The following is a 20,340-nucleotide window of genomic DNA, read 5'->3' as shown; positions in this document are numbered from 1 at the left end:
GGAGGCTGGAACTCCCATCTCCACCCAGCAGTAATGAGGAGTACCCCAGCCTGGATGTCAGAGGAGGCCAAGTGGGAACCTGGACTTTTACCTCCACCTGGTAGTAACGAGGCACCACTCCTTCCTTCTCCCGAAGTGGAGTCAGAAAAAAGCAGCCAAAAGGAAGGCCTAAAGAATATCCAGAGTTCTTTAACATGTTAACCAAAATGTCCCAAATTAAATTGAAAAGTCATTGTCATCCCAAGAACCAGGTAGAGCTCAAACTGAATGAAAAAGTACATTCAACAGATGCTAATACCAAGGTGATAGAGATGTTAGAGTTATCTGAGAAAGATTATAGAGTAACCATCATAAAAATGCCTGAACTAGCAATTACAAACATACTTGTACAAGTGAAAAAGTAGAAAGTCACCCAATATGAAACAGATCATTGGAATAGCTCTATGATTATTAAGCCCTATGAACTTGTAATTAAAATCTCCTCAAAAAGAAATCTTCAACCCAAGAAACTAGGGGTTCACTGGAAACTTCCTCTCAAGAGCCTTGACTTAATCACAACTTTTGGCATATAAGATAATATTCACCCTTTTGCCATATAAAGTGATATTCATGGGTTCTGGGGATTAGGATGTGGCCATATTTTGAGGAGCCACCATTCAGCCTACTACCTATAGCCATAGTAATCAAGGTGTGTGATATTGATGCAGAAATAAACATAAAGATCAGTGAAACAGAACAGAAAACCCAGAAACAGATGCACACAAATGAGCTCAACTGATGTTATACAAAAAGCAAGAAAACCACTTCAACAAATAGCGCTGGAGATTTAGAACATCCATGAGGGGAGAAAAGAACCTCTCTCCAAGTTTCACACCTTATTAAAAACTAACTCAAAATGGATCCTGTACTTTAAAATGTAAAACTATGCAGCTTTTAGCAAAAAAACATAGGAGAAATTATTTGGGACCTAGGAGAAGGGAAAGAATTATTGGACTCAACTCCGAAATCACAGCTTATAAGAGGAAAAATGGACAAATCAGACTTTATCAAAATTAGAACTTCCTCCGTGACAGATCCTGTTAACAGAATGAAAAGATAAGCAACAGACTGGGAGGATTTATTTGCATACCACGTTATCTGACAGAAGATTTTTTTCTAGAATATACAAAGAATGCTCAAAACTCAACAGTACAACACACACACAATCCACTTAGAAAATGACCAAAGATATGAACAGACATTCACCAAAGAGGATATACAGCTGGCAAATACACGAAAAGATGTTCAACACCATTAGCCATTAGGGAAATGCAAATTAAACCCACAATGAGATATCATGTGCACCTAACAGTGACTAAGATTAAAAAATAGTGACAACACCAAATGCTAGTGAGGATGCAGAGAAATAGGATCACTCATATATTACTAGTGAAAATAGTTTGCCATTTTCTTAAAATACTAAAATGAAATATGACCCAGCAATTGCACTCCTGGGCATTTATCCCACAGAATTGAAAACCTATGTTCACACAAAACCTGTACACAAATATTTATAGAAGTTTCTTTGTAATAGTTAAAAACTTCAAACAACCCTGATGAACTTTTATGGGTGAATGGTTAAACAAACTATAGTTTTAAAAAAAAACCCTCAAATCTGTCTAAAAACCAAGTCATACCTTATTAAAACATTAACTCAAAATGGATCAGGGACTTAAATGTAAGATGTAAAACTATAAAACTTCTAGCAAAAGACATAGGAGAAAAATCTATAAATTGGACTTCAAAATTAGAAACTTCCTAGAAAAATTAGAAACTTCCAGGGTATACCATGGAATACTGTGCAATAATGAAGAGGAATGGACTACGGATACACACAACAGCCTGGATAAATATCCAGAGAATTATGCTGAGTGAAAAAAGCCAAAGGATGCATACCCTATGGTTCCATTCACATAACATTCTTGAAATGATAAAATGATTGAAATGGAAAACAGATTAGTGGTTGCCAGGGGTTGAGGAGGTGGGCATGTGTGGAGTTGGAAGGAAGTGGGTGTGGTTATAAAGAGCAACAGGAGGCATCCTTGAGGCGACGGAAATGTTCTGTATCTTAACTGTATCCATGTCAATATCCCGACTGTGGTATTGCACTATATATAGTTTTACAAGTTGTTTCCTTAGAGGAAACTGGGTAAAAAGTACTTAGGATCCCTCTGTATTATTTATAATAACTACATGTAAATCCATAGTGTTCTCTAAATAAAAATTTTAGTAATAGTATTATTATGAAGCAAACAACTGTGTAACCACCCTATATAGTTGGCCAGCATCTCAGAAGCCCTCTGCCCACCTCATCCCATTCAAAATTACTCCTTCCCCTAAAAGTAACCTCTGTTTTGACTTTTTATGGTACTAACTTTCTGGCTTATGTTTATAATTCTACCACCTAAGTTTGCATCCTCCAAGATAGCAGAGTTTTTCCTGTGTGGTGTTTTTTTGTTTTGTTTTGTTTTTCCTGTTTACTGCATGCTTACTTCCTGGCTTATTTATTTCTGTTTATTTTTTAGTTTTTTCATTCCTTCTATTTTATTTGAGTTTACATTGTTGTTCTCTCTCTAACTTCAAGAGATGAATGCTTATCTCATTTATTTGTAGACTTTGTCCTTTTCAAAGGCCAGTATACACTTTTAAGATGAAATGTTTTCCTCTAAATACTGCTTTAGCTGCATCCCAACCAGGTTTGATATGAAGTATTTTCATTATCACTGTGTTAAAAACATCTTATAAGATCACTATGATTTTTTTTTTTTTTGCTGTACGCGGGCCTCTCACTGCCGTGGCCTCTCCCGTTGCGGAGCACAGGCTCTAGATGCGCAGGCTCAGCAGCCACGGCTCACAGGCCTAGCCACTCCGCAGCATGTGGGATCTTCCCGGACCGGGGCACGAACCCTTGTCCCCTGCATCGGCAGGTGGACTCTCAACCACTGCGCCACCAGGGAAGCCCTATGATTTCTTTTTTGACTCCCACACAAGGATTTACTTTTATGTTGTTGTTTTGTAATTGATTTCTAATTTAACTGCAGTGTGGTGAGGGAACAGAGTCTGATTAATTACAATCCTTTTAAATTTGCTGAGAATGCTTTATAGCCAGTATATGGTCAATTTTCATAACTTATCTGTATGTGCTTTAGAAGTATTTGTAATATGGTAGTAGTTATGGTCAGTATTTTATATATGACCATTAGGTCAACTTTTCTCATTTTGCCATTCAAATCATATATTCTTACAGATTTTTGTCTGCTGTTCTTTTAATTACTGAGACTTAAAAATCTCCCATTATGCTGGTGGATTCCTCTATTTCTCAGCTTTCACTTTTTTTGAGGTCATCTTATTAAGGGCTTACGCATTTTAACTGGCTATAGCTTCCTGGTCAATTGACCTTTTATTACTGTAAAGTGACTGTCATTAATTTAGTATTGATTCTTGCCTTAAGATCAATTTCATCTGATATTAATACAGTATACCAGCCTTCTTACTGTTAACATTTGCATAGTATATCTATTCACAACCCTATAAGGCATTCTTTTTATTATTTAATACATTTGAAGTTACCCATCTACGTGTTAGCTTTTTACCCTTTATTTTTTCTCCCAACTCGGACTTTCCATCTGGGATCATTTTCTTTTTGCCTAAAAGGCACCTTTTTATAATTTCCTATAGTGAGACTGTGCTCTTGGCAAACTCTCTTAGTTTTTGTCTGAAAAAAAATTTTTTTCCTGATCCCTGATAGATATTTTTGGTTGCTGTAGAATTCTAGGTTGATGGTTATTTTCTTTTAACTATATTAAAGATAGTTTTCCATTGTCTTCTGCCTTCTGTTGTTCTGATGAAGAAATCAGATAATTTCTGATTGCTACTAATGGTTGCCTTTTTGAGGATAATATATTTCATTTTCTCTGGCCAGTTTTTAACACTTTATTTTTTGGTTTTCTTTAGTTTCGCTATTTATTTCACTTTTATTTGTATTGCTTGGGATGTGTTGAGCTTCTTGAGTCAGAACTCCTGTTTTTCATCATTTGCTCGACAACATCAACCATCCTTTCTTCAAGTATTGCCCTCTGCCCTCTTATCCTCCCCTTGGGGGACTCCATCTGATTGTATTTTAGATTTTCATACTGCTTCTTCTAAGTCTACCATATCTTCTGTATTTTCTATCTTTTTGTCTTCCTAATCTAGTCTGACATTATTTTCTTTCTAACTGGATTGCTTAGTTATAACAACCTATGATCCAGTTAACTAACCCTTTCTTTTCCTAGCTATATCGTCACACTTGTTTCTCATTTATTTAAACTTATTTTGCACAGCTGTTTTATAGTATGTACCTGTTAAATCCAATGCCTGCAGATGCTGTGGGTCTGGTTTGGTTTGTTATTTCTCCTTCCTTTTGCTTATAGAGTCTGATGTGGGGGGGAGAGGGTTCTTTGGCTACAGTTTGGACATTGTATTTGAAAAATTATACGTTAAGGCCAAGAATTGAGGTGCTTTACTTCAGAGAAGAGCTGCACTTGCCTCTGCCAGATTCCTGGGTTACTACTAATTCAGAATCACTTTAAAGCAAGTTTAAGCCGTGTCAAGACAGGTGATTTGAAAACTGGCCATAATTCTGTGAGGGCTGTTGTACTTCTGGTTCATCCTGTCTTATTAGACTCCCTGCTAATGTCCTGGGCTTGATTCTGTCCTTCTATTCTGGATAAATGGTTTCTCTTCATTTTTGGCCTCATAATTTCTTACTGTATTATCATTTTTTCATGCTATTAAGATTTTTAAAAATGTTTTACTCACACTTTTTGTTGTTTTCACCATAGAAATTAGCCTTCAATGACAGGATGACATATGGTATCTTCTTTTGTCAGTTATATAAAGTTCTTAATAGCTACAAAGTTCTAAATTTAAAGAATGGGATCTGAAGAAAAAAAATCCACAATTAAAACTTCATTTGATAAGATCAGGAAGCATTATGATTTCTCCTCATAGATTAAAACATCTTTGGGTCCAAAACATAATAGTCCTCTCTTGAGTGCTCTTTTAAGTTTCTATTAGTAGAACAAATAAATATAAGCAACAATGGAAGACTAGAAAATTTAAAAGCAATTGAAGTTCTAGAAACACATCAGAAATCAGTGTAACTAAGGTAAGGTATTAGTTTCCTAGAGCTGCTAAGAACAAATTACCATAAACTGTGTGGCTTAGAACCACAGAAACTCATCTCTTACAGTTCTGGAGGCCAGAAGTCTGGAACCGAGGTGTCAGCAGGGTGGTGCTCCCTCCAGAGGCTGTACCGGCGAGAATCTGTCCCTCGCCTTTTCTAGCTTCTAGTGGCTGCAGGTGTCCCTGGCTTGTGGCCGCCTCACTCCAATCTCCCTCATGGTCACATGGCTTCCTCCTCTTCTGAGTCTTCTGTGTGTCTATCAAATCTCCCTCTGCCTTTCTCTTATAAAAACACTTGTGATGGCATTAGGGCTCATTCACGTAATCTAGGATACTCTCCCCATCCCTAAATCCTTAACTTAATTACATCTGCAAAGGCTTTTTTTCCCCCCCCACATAAGGTCACATTCACAGGTTCCAGGGATTAGGACATGGATTATCTTTTTAAGGGCCACCACTGAGCCCACTACAGGTGCTATGATGCAAAACAAAATTAAATATAGCTATTGTTGTGATAAAATCTTGTTCAGATGAATAATAGTTGCTAAGAAATAAATTTGAATATTGCTCCAGGTCAAATTTGGAGTGTCCAACTTATTCTTTATACTTTTTTCATTCTTCCACCTTCCCTTAGTGTCTCTTACTTAAATCACGACAGTCATATCCTCCTCTCACATCCAGTTACCTAAAAAAGAAAGTGGTTACATGTGTGTTTGTCTTCCATACAAAAATATCTAAGGCTGCATGGAAACTGGGCATATTAACTCTGAAATGTTAGCAGTGATTGCTCTAGGGAGAACTGGATATGTATTCAGAATACATTGAGTACCCTCCCGTATTACAGACTGCAAGCATCCATCCTTTATGTTTTCTTCTTGCTTCTTTTGGGTGTTTACCAAACTAACATTAGAACCATGTGGGACATGAATTACAGAGTTTCCTCTTTTCAACAGTAGGGATAGAGTTCTAAGGATACACATACAGTAAGTCCCCTACATATGAACCTAAGAACATTTTATGTATATAGTTAGTCAAAAAGTATACATACTAAAATTCCAATTTTTTAGTCATTTCAAAAAGCCTTCAGTCCTTGAGTGCTTTGGCACCAAAGTGGCTCCGTAGTGTTTTCTGCTGCATTTCCCATCTGAGCCAGAAGGTGGAGATGGTTCTCATTAGAGAAGTCACCCCTCCGCCCCTTCCTGACCCAGGAAGTTCAGCGTTCTCTTTTGGAATTAGGGAGTCAGCTTTTTGAAAATTCATAATGGCATTGACTTCTTGAATTTTAAAACATTAAATAATATAACAAGCACTAAATGAATATTGGCTCATTTGATAAACTACATGTGAGACTGCTTGGCAGACAGCTGCATTTTTAGAAGACATTTGAAATTGGGACTATCTTTATGGTTCTGAAGGAAAAGAGATTTCATAGCGTTGGACCACTAGTATCAGTTAACGTTCCAGTAATCAACATGCTTCTGATTTCTGCATGCTTAACCTCTTAGGTCCCTTACCAGGAGAAACTTTTTGTCCTCTGATTAGAGGTTGCATACTGCTAATCTGAGGGTCAAATCCAGTTCACTGACCTATTAAATTTGCCTGAATAGTTTAAAAATTGGGAAAACTTACATAAAAATCTTGATTTCTGACTTCTCTTGAGGGATTGGGAAATCTGACCACATTGCTTACATTCCCACAGGACAACAATGGGTTGGTGATACACAGTAGAAACTGGCTTTGGAGAGGACATCCCAGCTCCAGTCAGCTACTATGTGTACCGTGCCCATCAGGTTTTACTTTTCCTGCTTCCTTATTGATGCCTGGCTCCTGCAGGTCCTTATGTTTCTGACTGTTCTTAGCAGATCAGTAAGTGCCTTGCTGCCGAGGAGACAGATAACTACATTTTATACAGATGAGCCAGCGGAACAGTTTTTGAAAGTTTGTGTGTGTGTGTGTGTGTGTGTGTGTGTGTGTGTGTGTGTGTGTTTAGTATAACTGCAAGAAAATTAAGTCCCAAACATTCAACAGACTTAAAAAGAAGAAAGATTTCCCTAGGTTATGTGATTTATATCACTTTTGAAGTTCCTTAATTCTTTCATTAGTTAATTTATTATCTATCTATCATCTATATATCTATCTGTCTTTCTTTTGCTAAAGACATTGGAAAATGTAACTGAAACTAAGAATTAAATCAAACTAATAAAAACTTTACCAAGGCTATTTTTTCTTTCTAAAGTGCTTAATAATATATATATATATATATATATTTAACATACTGAACTGTGAACCACGCAGGCATGTTGCCTGCTTGGAGTTTACTAGAAGCTATTATTTCCACTGTGTAGCTGTGTGTATCATCCCGATAATTTTTGATTTTTATTTCAAGCACATTCAGATTTCCAACTAACACTTGAATAAATGGTACATACAACACGTCGGCAGCCACTGCTGTGATGAAGAACAACTATTAACGTTACCCTGGCAAGATAATAAAAAACTATGTCTTTAAAAAGTCAACATTATACTCGGTGGCAAAATTCTAGAGCAGAGGCCATAAACTGGTAGCCCTACTACTATATCTGTCCCACACACTGTATTCAAAAATTTTGAATTACCGTAGTTGCAAGCACTGAAAATCGCAATACTATAGTGCAGCCTCCACAAGGGGGCGCTTCCAGAACACTTGACTGTGTTAAATGACATGCCTGGCCTTACAGGGCACTAGAGTTTGTGACCTGTGCTCCAGGTATTCTTTTTCAATTCAGAAATATTACAAGGAGGCTCATTTTCACCATTTCCCCCTATTTTTAAAAAGTATTGGTAATATATGAAGGCATGAAAAAAATACCAAGAAGCTGCTGTTGGAAATGATGAAGCTAAAATGTTACATCATCGTAGGGTATAAAATCCAAATAAATTAGCAAACTATCGGAACTAATCAGAAGATTTAATAAAATGACTGTGAATCGATAAATGTAGCTATTAATAATGCTCTAGTATTTCAGCAAGATAATTTCTCCCTCATCTCATCTTATTTTTTTAATTGCAGTATAGTTGATTTACAACGTTGTGTTAGTTTCACCTCATCTTTTTAAAAATGTGTGCTAAATACAGTTGGTTCTTGTTATGTGTGGTAGTTAAGTTCTATAAAGTTGCCACGAACTCTGACTTAGTGAATATTGAACCACTGCTTCTAGGGGGAACACAGGGATGGGTTTCTGTGAGCCTCTGGTCACAACATTTTTGTCGACTGATCAATATATGACCTTGCTTTTTGTGTGTTTCTGTTTAAAGACACTTTATTTAATATATAGTGTTGACTCACTAACACTGATCTCACAGCCAACAACACTGTCACTCAGGGGACTTCCCTGGTGGTGCAGTGGTTAAGACTCCACACTCCCAATGCAGTGGGCCCAGTTTCAATCCCTGGTCAGGGAACTAGATCCTGCATGCCACAACTAAGAAGTCCACATGCCACAGCAAAGATCCCGTGCACTGCAACTAAGACCCGGCACAGCCAAAATAAAAAAAAAATTTTAATTTAAAAAAAGGCTGTCACTCATGCCTGTAGGAAGCTTACCTAACACATATTTTCTCTGTAAGGTAATCACAGCCTTGCACTTAGGAACACTAGACAGCACTTCTGCTTAGGGCCATTTTAAACAGCAAAATCACCCACAAAAAGCACAAAAATGTGAAAACCATGGCAGTAAATAGATTGTGAAAAGGACATTTGTTGACATTTTGAGAGCTGGCGCAGGAGGCAGAGGGTCACCTTGTTCTGCCCTAGCTGGGAAGGTGCACATTCGGTGACTCAAACATTTTCCCCAGTCTGAGCATTTGTGTGTCTGAATGACCTGAAAGTGTTCTAAATAGTGGTTTGTGGTTACAAATAAATTTTAGTAAGTAGGCAAGTTAAAAAATACAGAATCTGCAAATAATGAGGATTGGCTGTATGTAAACTTACAAGCACACACATAATTTTACAAAAATACATATGTACCTTTTTTTTTTTTTTTTTTTGCGGTACGCGGGCCTCTCACTGCTGTGGCCTCTCCCGCTGCAGAGCACAGGCTCCGGACGCGCAGGCCCAGTAGCCATGGCCCACGGGCCCAGCCGCTCCGCGGCATGCGGGATCCCCCCGGACCGGGGCACGAACCCGTGTCCCCTGCACCGGCAGGCGGACTCCCACCCACTGCGCCACCAGGGAAGCCCCTGTACCTTTTTTTAAATGCAATTTTTCCTTTAGCGTTTTGGTTCCTTCCCCTTTTCATCCTCCTTCCTCTCCTCTATTACATACTCCTCTATTTTCACCCCTCCCCCAGGGTAATTTATGTTGCTAACTTAATTGACATCATTCCATCTTTTCCTTATGCTTATTTAATCTTATTAAAAAACCCACATGCACATAAACATATATTGTTTTACAAAACTAGAATCTTAAACATTCTTATCTCCATCTTGCTTTTCTTACTCAACAATATCTCATGGAAACTCATCCAAGTCAACCAGTGTGTCTCTAACCCAATCTTTCAATCTTTACAATAGCTGTGTCATATTCCATAGTTGGGGGGGGGTGTATCTATTTCCTTCTTGACAAACATTCACTTTGATAGAACAAATAATGCTGCAATAAAGTTCATAGGACATATATTCCTTTATTTCTGTCAGCTAGGTCATCAGGAAAGGAACTGCTGGCCGTTGTCAGATTATTTCCCAAAAGGTCTCTAACAGCTGACATTTCTATCAGCAGCATATGAGAGTACTCTTAACACACGTCCCTATAAGGAATAGATGTTATATGTCTTTTTTATTTTTGCCAGGATGCTAGTAAGAGAGTAATCTATCTCACTATCATTTTAGTTTGTATTTCCTTGACTACCACTGAGATTTTGTTTGTTTTCATTTGGATTTTCTTATCTGAGGACAACCTAATTTTCCACTGTTCTGTCTAATCACTTCTTGTGGAAATATAAGAGTTCCTAATATATCAGAAATCTTAAATTTGTTTTCTGATTTAAAAATATTTTTCCAAATTATTAGACTTTGATTATGGTATTTTTCCTAGACATGGTTTTAAATTTAATATACTCAAAATGTTCAACTTTCCCTTTTTTTTTTTTTCTTAAACAACAAACTTTAATTATTCACAATTCTGGAGGCTGGGAAGTCCAGAGCAGAGTGCCAGCAGGGTCAGATTCTGGTGAGAGCATTTTTCCTAAGAAAGAGAAAGTAAGTACTCTTTCTCTCTCTCTCTCATATAAAGGACGTGTCTCTTCTTCTAAGGGCACTAATACATAGGGCAGGCCATCAGGAAGGGCAGGCTGGGGCTCTCCTGCACAGTCTGAAGCTGCTATCCATAGGCAGAATTTCTTCTTCTTCTTTTTTTAAAATATTTTATTTTCATATAGCAGGTTCTTAGTAGCTATCTATTTGATGCATATTAGTATATATATATGTCAATCCCAATCTCCCAGTTCATCCCCACCCCCACACTTTCCACCCTACATGTCCACATGTTTGTTCTCTACATCTGTGTCTCTATTTCTGCCTTGCAAGCTGGGTCATCCATACCACTTTTCTAGATTCCACATATATACGTTAATATGCAATATTTGTTTTTCTCTTTCTGACTTACTTCACTCTGTTTGACACTCTCTAGGTCCAGCCACATCTCTACAAATGACCCAATTTCGTCCCTTTTTATGGCTGAGTAATATTCCATTGTATCTATGTACCACATCTTCTTTATCCATTCATCTGTTGATGGGCATTTACGTTGCTTCCATGACCTGGCTATTGTAAATAGTGCTGCAGTGAACATTGGGGTGCATATGTCCTTTTGAATTATGGTTTTCTCTGGGTATATGCCCAGTAGTGGGATTGCTGGGTCATATGGTAATTCTATTTTTAGTTTTTTAAGGAACGTCCATACTGTTCTCCATAGTGGCTGTATTGATTTACATTCCTACCAACAGTGCAAGAGTGTTCCCTTTTCTCCACACCATCTCCAGCATTTATTGTTTGTAGATTTTCTGATGATAGCCATTCTGACCAGTGTGAAGTGATACCTCATTGTAGTTTTGATTTGCATTTCTCTAATAATTAGTGACGTTGAGCAGCTTTTCATGTGCTTCTTGGTCATTTGTATGTCTTATTTGGAGAAATGTCTATTTAGGTTTTCTTACCATCTTTGGATTGGGTTGTTTGTTTTTTTAATATTGAGCTGCATGAGCTGTTTATATATTTTGGAGATTAATCCTTTGCCCATTGATTCTTTTGCAAATATTTTCTTGCATTCTGAGGGTTGTCTTTTCATCTTGTTTATAGTTTCCTTTGCTGTGCAAAAACCTTTAAGTTTCATTAGGTCCCATTTATTTATTTTTGTTTTTACTTCCATTACTCTAGGAGGTGGATCAAAAAAGATCTTGCTGTGATTTATGTCAAAAGTGTTCTTCCTATGTTTTCCTCTAAGAGTTTTATAGTGTCCGGTCTTACATTTAGGTCTCTAATCCATTTTGAGTTTATTTTTGTGTATGGTGTGAGGGAGTGTTCTAATTTCATTCTTTCACAAGTAGCTGTCCAGTTTTCCCAGCACCATTTATTGAAGAGACTGTCTTTTCTCCATTGTATATCCTTGCCTCCTTTGTCATAGATTAGTTGACAATAGGTGTGTGGGTTTATCTCTGGGCTTTCTATCCTGTTCCATCGATTTATATTTCTTTTTTTTTTCTTTTGCCAGTACCATATTGTCTTAATATAGTTTTGTAGTATAGTCTGAAGTCAGGAAGTCTGATTCCTCCAGCTCCGTTTTTTTCCCTCAAAATTGCTTTGGCTATTAGGAATCTTTTGTGTCTCCATACAAATTTTAAAACTCTTTGTTCTAATTCTGTAAAAAATGCCATTGGTAATTTGATAGGGATTGCATTGAATCTATAGATTGCTTTGGGTAGTATAGTCATTTTCACAATATTTATTCTTCCAATCTAAGAATATGGTATATCTCTCCATCTGTTTGTGTCATCTTTGATTTCTTTCATCAGTGTCTTATATTTTTCTGAGTACAGGTCTTTTACCTCCATAGGTAGGTTTATTCCTAGGTATTTTCTTCTTTTTGTTGCAATGGTGAATGGGATTGTTTCCTTAATTTCTCTTTCTGATCTTTTGTTGTTAGTATAGAGGAATGCAAGAGATTTCTGTGCATCAATTCTGTATCCTGCAACTTTACCAAATTCATTGATTAGCTCTAGTAGTTTTCTGGTGGCATTTTAGGATTCTCTATGTATAGTATCATGTCATCTGCAAACAGTGACAGTTTTACTTCTTGTTTTCCAATTTGTATTCATTTCTTTTTCTTCTCTGATTACTGTGCATAGGACTTCCAAAACTATGTGGAATAATAGTGGTGAGAGTGGACATCCTTGTCTTGTTCCTGATGTTAGAGGAAATGGTTTCACTTTTTCACCATTGAGAATGATGTTTGCTGTGGGTTTGTCATATATGGGTTTATTATTTTGAGGTAGGTTCCCTCTATGCCCACTTTCTGGAGAGTTTTTATCATAAATATGTGTTGAATTTTGTCAAAAGCTTTTTCGGCATCTATTGAGATGATATGGTTTTTCTTCTTCAATTTGTTAATATGGTGTATCACATTGATTGATTTGCATACATTTAAGAATCCTTGCATCCCTGGGATGTGTGATCCTTTCAATGTGTTGTTGGATTCTGTTTGCTAGTATTTTGTTGAGGATTTTTGCATCTATATTTATCAGTGATATTGGTCTGTAATTTTCTTTTTTTGTAGTATCTTTGTCTGGTTTTGGTAACATGGTGATGGTGGACTCGTAGAATAAGTTTAGGAGTGTTCCTTCCTCTGCAATTTTTTGGAAGAGTTTGAGAAGGATGGGTGTTAGCTCCTCTCTAAATGTTTGATAGGATTCACCTGTGAAGCCATCTGGTCCTGGACTTTTGTTTGTTGGAAGAGTTTTAATCACAGTTTCAATTTCATTACTTGTGATTGTTCTGTTCATATTTTCTATTTCGTCCTGGTTCAGTCTTGGAAGGTTATACCTTTCTAAGAATTTGTACATTTCTTCCAGGTTGTCCATTCTATTGGCATAGAGTTGCTTGTAGTAGTCTCTTAGGATGCTTTGTATTTCTTTGGTGTCCATTGTAACTTCCCCTTTTTCATTTCTAATTTTATTGATTTGAGTCCTCTTCCTCTTTTTCTTGATGAGTCTGGCTAAAGGTTTATCAATTTAGTTTATCTTCTCAAAGAACCAGCTTTTAGTTTTATTGATCTTTGCTATTGCTTGCTTTGTTTCTATTTCACTTATTTCTGCTCTGATCTTTATGATTTCTTTCCTTCTGCTAACTTTGGGTTTTGTTTGTTCTTCTTTCTCTAGTTCCTTTAGGTGTAAGGTTATTATTTATTTGAGATTTTTCTTGTTTCTTGAGGTAGGATTGTATTGCTATAAACTTCCCTCTTAGAACTTCTTTTGCTGCATCCCATAGGTTTTGGATCATTGTGTTTTTGTTGTCATTTGTCTCGAGGTATTTTTTGATTTTCTGTTTGATTTCTTCAGTGATCTCTTGGCTATTTAGTAATGTATTGTTTAGCCTCCATGTGTTTGTGTTTTTTACGTTTTTCCCCCTGTAATTTATTTCTAATCTCATAGTGCTGTGGTCGAAAAAGATGCTTGATATTATTTCAATTTTCTTAAATTTATCGAGGCTTGATTTGTGACCCACAGTGTGATCTATCCTGGAGAATGTTTCATGTGCATTTGAGAAGAAGGTGTAACCTGCTGTTTTGGGATGGAATGTCCTATAAATATCAATTAAGTCTATCTGGTCTATTGTATTATTTAAAGCTTGTGTTTCTTTATTTTCTGTCTGGATTATCTATCCATTTGGTGTAAGTGAGATGTTAAAGTCCCCCACTATTATTGTGTTACTGTCGATTTTCTCTTTTATAGCTGTTAGCAGTTGCCTTATGTATTGAGGTGCTCCTATGTTGGGTGCATATATATTTATAATTGTTATATCTTCTTCTTGGATTGATCCCTTGATCATTATGTAGTGTCCTTCCTTGTCTCTTGTAACATTATTTATTTTAAAGTCTATTTTATCTGATATGAGTATTGCTACTCCAGCTTTCTTTGGATTTCCATTTGCATGGAATATCTTTTTCCATCCCCTCACTTTCAGTCTGTATGTGTCCCTAGGTCTGAAGTGGGTCTCTTGTAGACAGCATATAGATGGGTCTTGTTTTTGCATCCATTCAGTGAGCCTGTGTCTTTTGACTGGAGCATTTAATCCATTCATGTTTAAGGTAATTATCGATATGTTCCTGTTACCATTTTCTTAATTGTTTTGGATTTGTTTTTGTAGGTCCTTTTCTTTTCTTGTGTCTCCCAGTTAGAGAAGTTTGTAGCATTTGTTGTAGAGCTGGTTTGCTGGTGCTGAGTTCTCTTAGCTTTTGCTTGTCTGTAAAGCTTTTGATTTTTCCGTCGAGTCTGAATGAGATCCCTGCCAGGTAATCTTGGTTGTAGCTTCTTCCCTTTCATCACTTTAAATATATCATGCCACTCCCTTCTGGTTTGTAGAATTTCTGCTGAGCTATCAGCTGTTAACCTTATGGGAGTTCCCTTGTATGTTGTCATTTTTCCCTTGTTGCTTTTAATAATTTTTCTTTGTCTTTAATTTTTGTCAATTTGATTACTATGTATCTTGGTGTGTTTCTCCTTGGATTTATCCTGCCTGGGACTCTGCGCTTCCTGGACTTGGGTGGCTATTTCCTTTCTCATGTTAGGGAAGTTTTCGACTATAATCTCTTCAAATATTTTCTCGGGTCCTTTCTCTCTCTCTTCTCCTTCTGGGACCCCTATAATGTGAATGTTGTTGTGTTTAATGTTGTCCTAGAGGTCTCTTAGGCTGTCTTCATTTCTTTTCATTCTTTTTTCTTTATTCTGTTCCATGGCAGTGAATTCCACCATTCTGTCTTACAGGTCACTTATCCGTTCTTCTGCCTCAGTTATTCTGCTATTGATTCCTTCTCGTGTATTTTCCATTTCAGTTATTGTATAGCTCATCTCTGTTTGTTCTGTAATTCTTCTAGGTCTTTGTTAAACATTTCTTGCATCTTCTTGACCTTTGTCTCCATTCTTTTTCCGAGGTCCTGGATCATCTTCACTATCATTATTCTGAATTCTTTTTCTGGAAGGCTGCCTATCTCCACTTCATTCAGTTGTTTTTCTGGGGTTTTATCTTGTTCCTTCATGTGGTACATAGTTCTTTGCCTTTTCATTTTGTCTGTCTGTGAATGTGGTTTTTGTTCCACAGGCTGCAGGATTGTAGTTCTTCTTGCTTCTGCTGTCTGCCCTTGTTGGATGAGGCTATCTAAGAGGCTTGTGCAAGCTTCCTGATGGGAGGGACTGGTGGTGGGTAGAGTTGGGTGTTGCTCTGGTGGGCAGAGCTCAGTAGAACTTTAATCCACTTGTCTGCCAATGGGTGGGGCTGAGTTCCCTCTCTATTTGTTGCTTGGCCTGAGGAGACCCAGCACTGGAGCCTACAGGCTCTTTGGTGGGGCTAATGGTGGACTCCAGGTGGCTCAAGCTAAGGAGTACTTCCCAGAACTTCTGCTGCCAGTGTCTTTGTCCCCATGGTGAGCCACAGCCGCCCCCCACCCCCACGACTCTGCAGGAGACCCTCTAACACTAGCAGGTAGGTCTGGTTCAGTCTCCTATGGGGTCACTGCTCCTTCCCCCTGGGTCCTGATGCACACTACTTTGTGTGTGCCCTTTAAGAGTGGAGTCTCTGTTTCTCCCAGTCCTGTCAAATAGCAATCAAATTCCACTAGCCTTCAAAGTCTGATTCTCTGGGAATTTCTCCTCCCATTGTCAGACCCCCAGGTTGGGAAGCCTGACGTGGGGCTCAGAACCTTCAGTCCAGTGGGTGGACGTCTGTGGTATAATTGTTCTCCAGTTTGTGAGTCACCCACCCAGCGGGTATGGGATTTGATTTTATTGTGATTGTGCCCCTCCTACTGTCTCATTGCAGCTTCTCCTTTGTCTTTGGATGTGGGGTATCTTTTTTGGTGAGTTCCAGTGTCTTCCTTTCGATGACTGTTCAGCAGTTAGTTGTGATTCCAGTGCTCTCGCAAGAGGGAATGAGCGCACGTCCTTCTACTCTGCCATCTTGAACCAATCCTCGACATTTTAAAATTATGTTTTCCCAGTCAAGGACATGATGCCTCTTTCCATTTGTTCAAACCTTATTTGATGGCTCTCAAAGAGGTTTTAGTTTCCTTCATGTAGATCCCAGTCTTGTTAAATTTATTTCCAAGTACTTGACAGATGTTGCTGCTACTATGAATGGAAAAATTCCCCCAATTCTTTTCCTAGGAAATTATTATTAAAATAGAGAAAGGTTATTGACTTTAGTACTTATAGGCCACCTTATGAAATTTATTAATACTAATGCATTTTCTTATCAGAATCTTTTAGGCTTCCTTGGTATAATATCATCAGCAAATAGCTGGTTTTTATCTCTGCTTTTCCAGTGTTAAACCAGTTACTTCATTTCTTCACCCTACTCTTCTTGCTGTAACTTCCAAAACAACGTTGAGTATTATGGTAGTAGCATGTAGTCCTGTTTTGTTCCTGATGGTATTGAACACCCAGTGAATGTTTGCTGAGAATCAGGCAGTGTCCTAGGGTCTGAGAGTACTCTGGGGAATAAAACAAAAGTCCCTGGACACATGGTGTTTACATTCTAGAAGGGGGTCCATGGAGGGACTTTGAGTACCTTTGTTCCACAAATGTTTGTTGTTTCTGATTTTCATCTTGTGGCTTTAGTGTTTTTCCATTTAAAGACATTGTTTACTATAGATTTTTCATAACAATTCATTCCTATTTTTTAAAAGGGAGAGCTGCCAAATTTTATCCAATGGTTTTTAAGGATGAAATGATATGATTATTTAATTTTTCTCTTTTTAACTTGTTGATGCATCTGTAATGAAATATATTGATTAGCTTACTGATACTGAATTATCCCTGCATTCCTGGAAGATACGGCGTGATCTTGTTGTACTATTCATTTGTTATACTACTGGATACTATTTACTAATATTTTATTTGAAATTTTGTATCAACTTTCAAAAGTGCATTTGCTCATTTTTGTTACTAAAGTTATGTAAGCTTTATAAAAAGATCTGAGATTTTCCACCTTTTTCCTACAGTGTGTAAATGTTCAAATAACATTGGAATTACATTATCTATTCCTTATTGGTTAAATAAATCTCAGGTGTTAATTAATCCTCTGATTCTGGTCTTATTTCAGTGGTAGCCATTGGCCTTTTGGGCATTTTAACCTCATTCTAGCTCCAGTGGCTCAGGCGCTTTCCTTCTATCTGTGAGCGTTACCAAATTGGTCCAGAGCTTCCATAAGTTACCTATCATGATAGAGGAAATCTTAAGTCTCCTCTGCAAATTGGCGGGGATGCTTCAGCTCTCATACTGAACAGGTAATCTCAATTTGTCCCATCTGCCAGAAACACAATCCTGTTAAAAAGGTAAAGGTGGGGCAAGGATGCCAGCTCCCTTAGGCCCCTTTGTCCATCAGCAAATGGATTTTGTCAAACTCCCATGGTCTCATGGGTAAAAATATGTTCTAACCATAGTCTGCATTCTAAAAATAATGCTTGGAAGCTTTGCCCTGCAAATAGGCTACTGCCACAGCTTGAGCTAAATTGTTGCTAGAATTTTTCCCACCTGGGGAATCCCTCTTTTCCTCTCTAGCGACAGAGGAACTCACCACATTGCTAAGTACTTCCACTCCCACAAAAACGGCAGTGTCCTTAACCATCCTTAATCCACAAAAGAAAAAAGAATGAGCCAACGGAACACTCAAGTTATTCAAATGCTGAGGAACTCAACCTAACTTGACCCGAAGTCTTGCCATTTACCCTGATAATACTTTCTCACTTTCCTCTCAACATTGATTGTCCCTTTATGAAATAATTACTGGCAGGCCCATGAAGATTCCTTACTCTCGTTAGACCATAGGAGGTTCAAATATGATCCAGACTGGTACTCTTAAATACTGCCAAGGTCTCATTCAATACACTCATATTTATGACTGATAGTTCAAGTGTACCTTTCCCCCAGACCTCCCACCTCAGACCTTACATGATCTTCATGTTGAAGACCTGGTCTTCTGGAAAAAAATACCATCAAAAGACCAATCTTGAACCCAGGCGGAAGGAACCTTATACTGTCTTCCTAACCAGTTGTACTGCTGCAAAACTATAAGGAATACAACCTTTCATGTTTTAATATTTTAACAATACAAGTCTCATTTTGAAGTTAGGAAAATTCACCCTAGCAGCAGACCTTAAACTGAGGCTCCTTGAGAGCTCCCAGAAGCAGATGATGACATGAGACAAACTGCTTTCTCATGAATTTTGGAACAAGCAGATGGCACCACAATGGGGTCAGCTTCCACCCAAAATGCTGGAACACAGTTGCCTGGGATTCCCCTATCCAGTGCTCTCCATGTTCCTCCTTTGTATCCTTCTCATCATTCTTTAATTTTTCTATTGTCCATTAGTTTCAGAACTTCCTGAGCCATATCTCCCCTATTCCTTTCCATTTCTGGCCTCCTTACCATTTCCTTCTCCATTCCTCATTTATCTACAGACATGCAGGGTCCCCAATTGTTTCACGTTTCCTCCCCCAAACCTCTCTAACCTCTACATCATAAGCAAGAACATGTGAGATGCTAACCAAAAAGTTCACTGCATTGCCTCCACAATCCTAACCCCATCCTTGAAGGATCTCCACACCAATTTCCTGGAATCCACTAGACTGGTTCTCGCTGGCCTTGGGTCTTGGTTTTACTCCTTATCATAGTCTCTAATGATCGATTTTCTGCTTTCTTTTATAAGTATCCTAATTAAGTGCTTTTTCTCCAGAACACTTTCTCAGCTTCAGACCACCATCAGAGCTCAACAGATGATTAAGCTAGTGCTCCAAGGGGAGTGCCAACAAGAAACTACTGACTCCGTGGACAATTTCACTTAGCCTTGACCAAAACCCATGGAAATTACTGAGATTGTTCTAAGACAGATGATGTTTGTATGGAGCAAGAGGGGGCACTGACAAGGCCAAATACAGACCTTTCCCCTTTTGCTTGAATCTGCTGATGAGGCCAGATACTGACCCTCCAATTTCCCATTCTCTGTCTCATGACTGATTTGCTAAGATTAAAATTGTTTGTCCCCTGAAACTAGCTAACCACAGAGAAAACCTTTTCCTCTTCACACAATTGACTGAGACTTCTGCTGGAAAAACAACCCCAAGTATAAATCATCCCTTCTGCAACTTGTTTACTCCTCCCCATAAAAGTCTAAGGCAGAATCACCCTGCGGAGACATTCAGATCTTTGGATCTTCGATGCTCCCCCTATTGCCTGAAAACAACCTATCTCCTTACTAGACTGACTTCTGTCTTTCATATAAATCACACTAAAAGTGAACAGACAATAGAGTAGTAGGACAAAATCAAATGGACTAAGAAACAGAAATCAATCTCTGTTATGTGTAAATTTGATATATGATAAATAAGGTACCACAAAGGAATGGCAAAAGAAATTTTTTTATTCGATGGTAGTGGGCAAATTAGCTCACTCCATGGAGAAAAGTAAAGGAAATAAAGTTGAATCTTTAACTTATATTAAATAAAAAGTGTGGGTCTCAGACTGAAGTCCTAAATTCAAAAGGTAAATTTATAAATCTAATTTAAGAAAATGTAGGAGAATATCCATGTGAACTAGAAGTGGGGGGAAATTTCCTAACCAAGACTCAAATAATGAATAAATTTGACTGCATCAAAATTAAAAATTTCTGATAAACAACGTACCCATTTGGCAAAATTAACAGAGACATCACAAAACAAGAGATGTTTGCAAATCTATAATTGACCAGGGATTATATCAAGGACAATTGATTTTAGATTATGATTTATAGACCATTACTGAGTGATAAATTCAACTTAGAGAATTGCAAGCATAATTTTAAAAAGTAAAGTAGGAAAGAATAGAAAATATCAGAGTACATAACAAGTATTAGGA

This window comes from Lagenorhynchus albirostris, chromosome 1, assembly GCF_949774975.1.
Source record: "Lagenorhynchus albirostris chromosome 1, mLagAlb1.1, whole genome shotgun sequence".
In the NCBI taxonomy this organism is placed as follows: Eukaryota; Metazoa; Chordata; class Mammalia; order Artiodactyla; family Delphinidae; genus Lagenorhynchus; species Lagenorhynchus albirostris.
The sequence above is the reverse complement of the archived record's forward strand: the minus strand, read 5'-3'. Positions refer to the sequence as shown.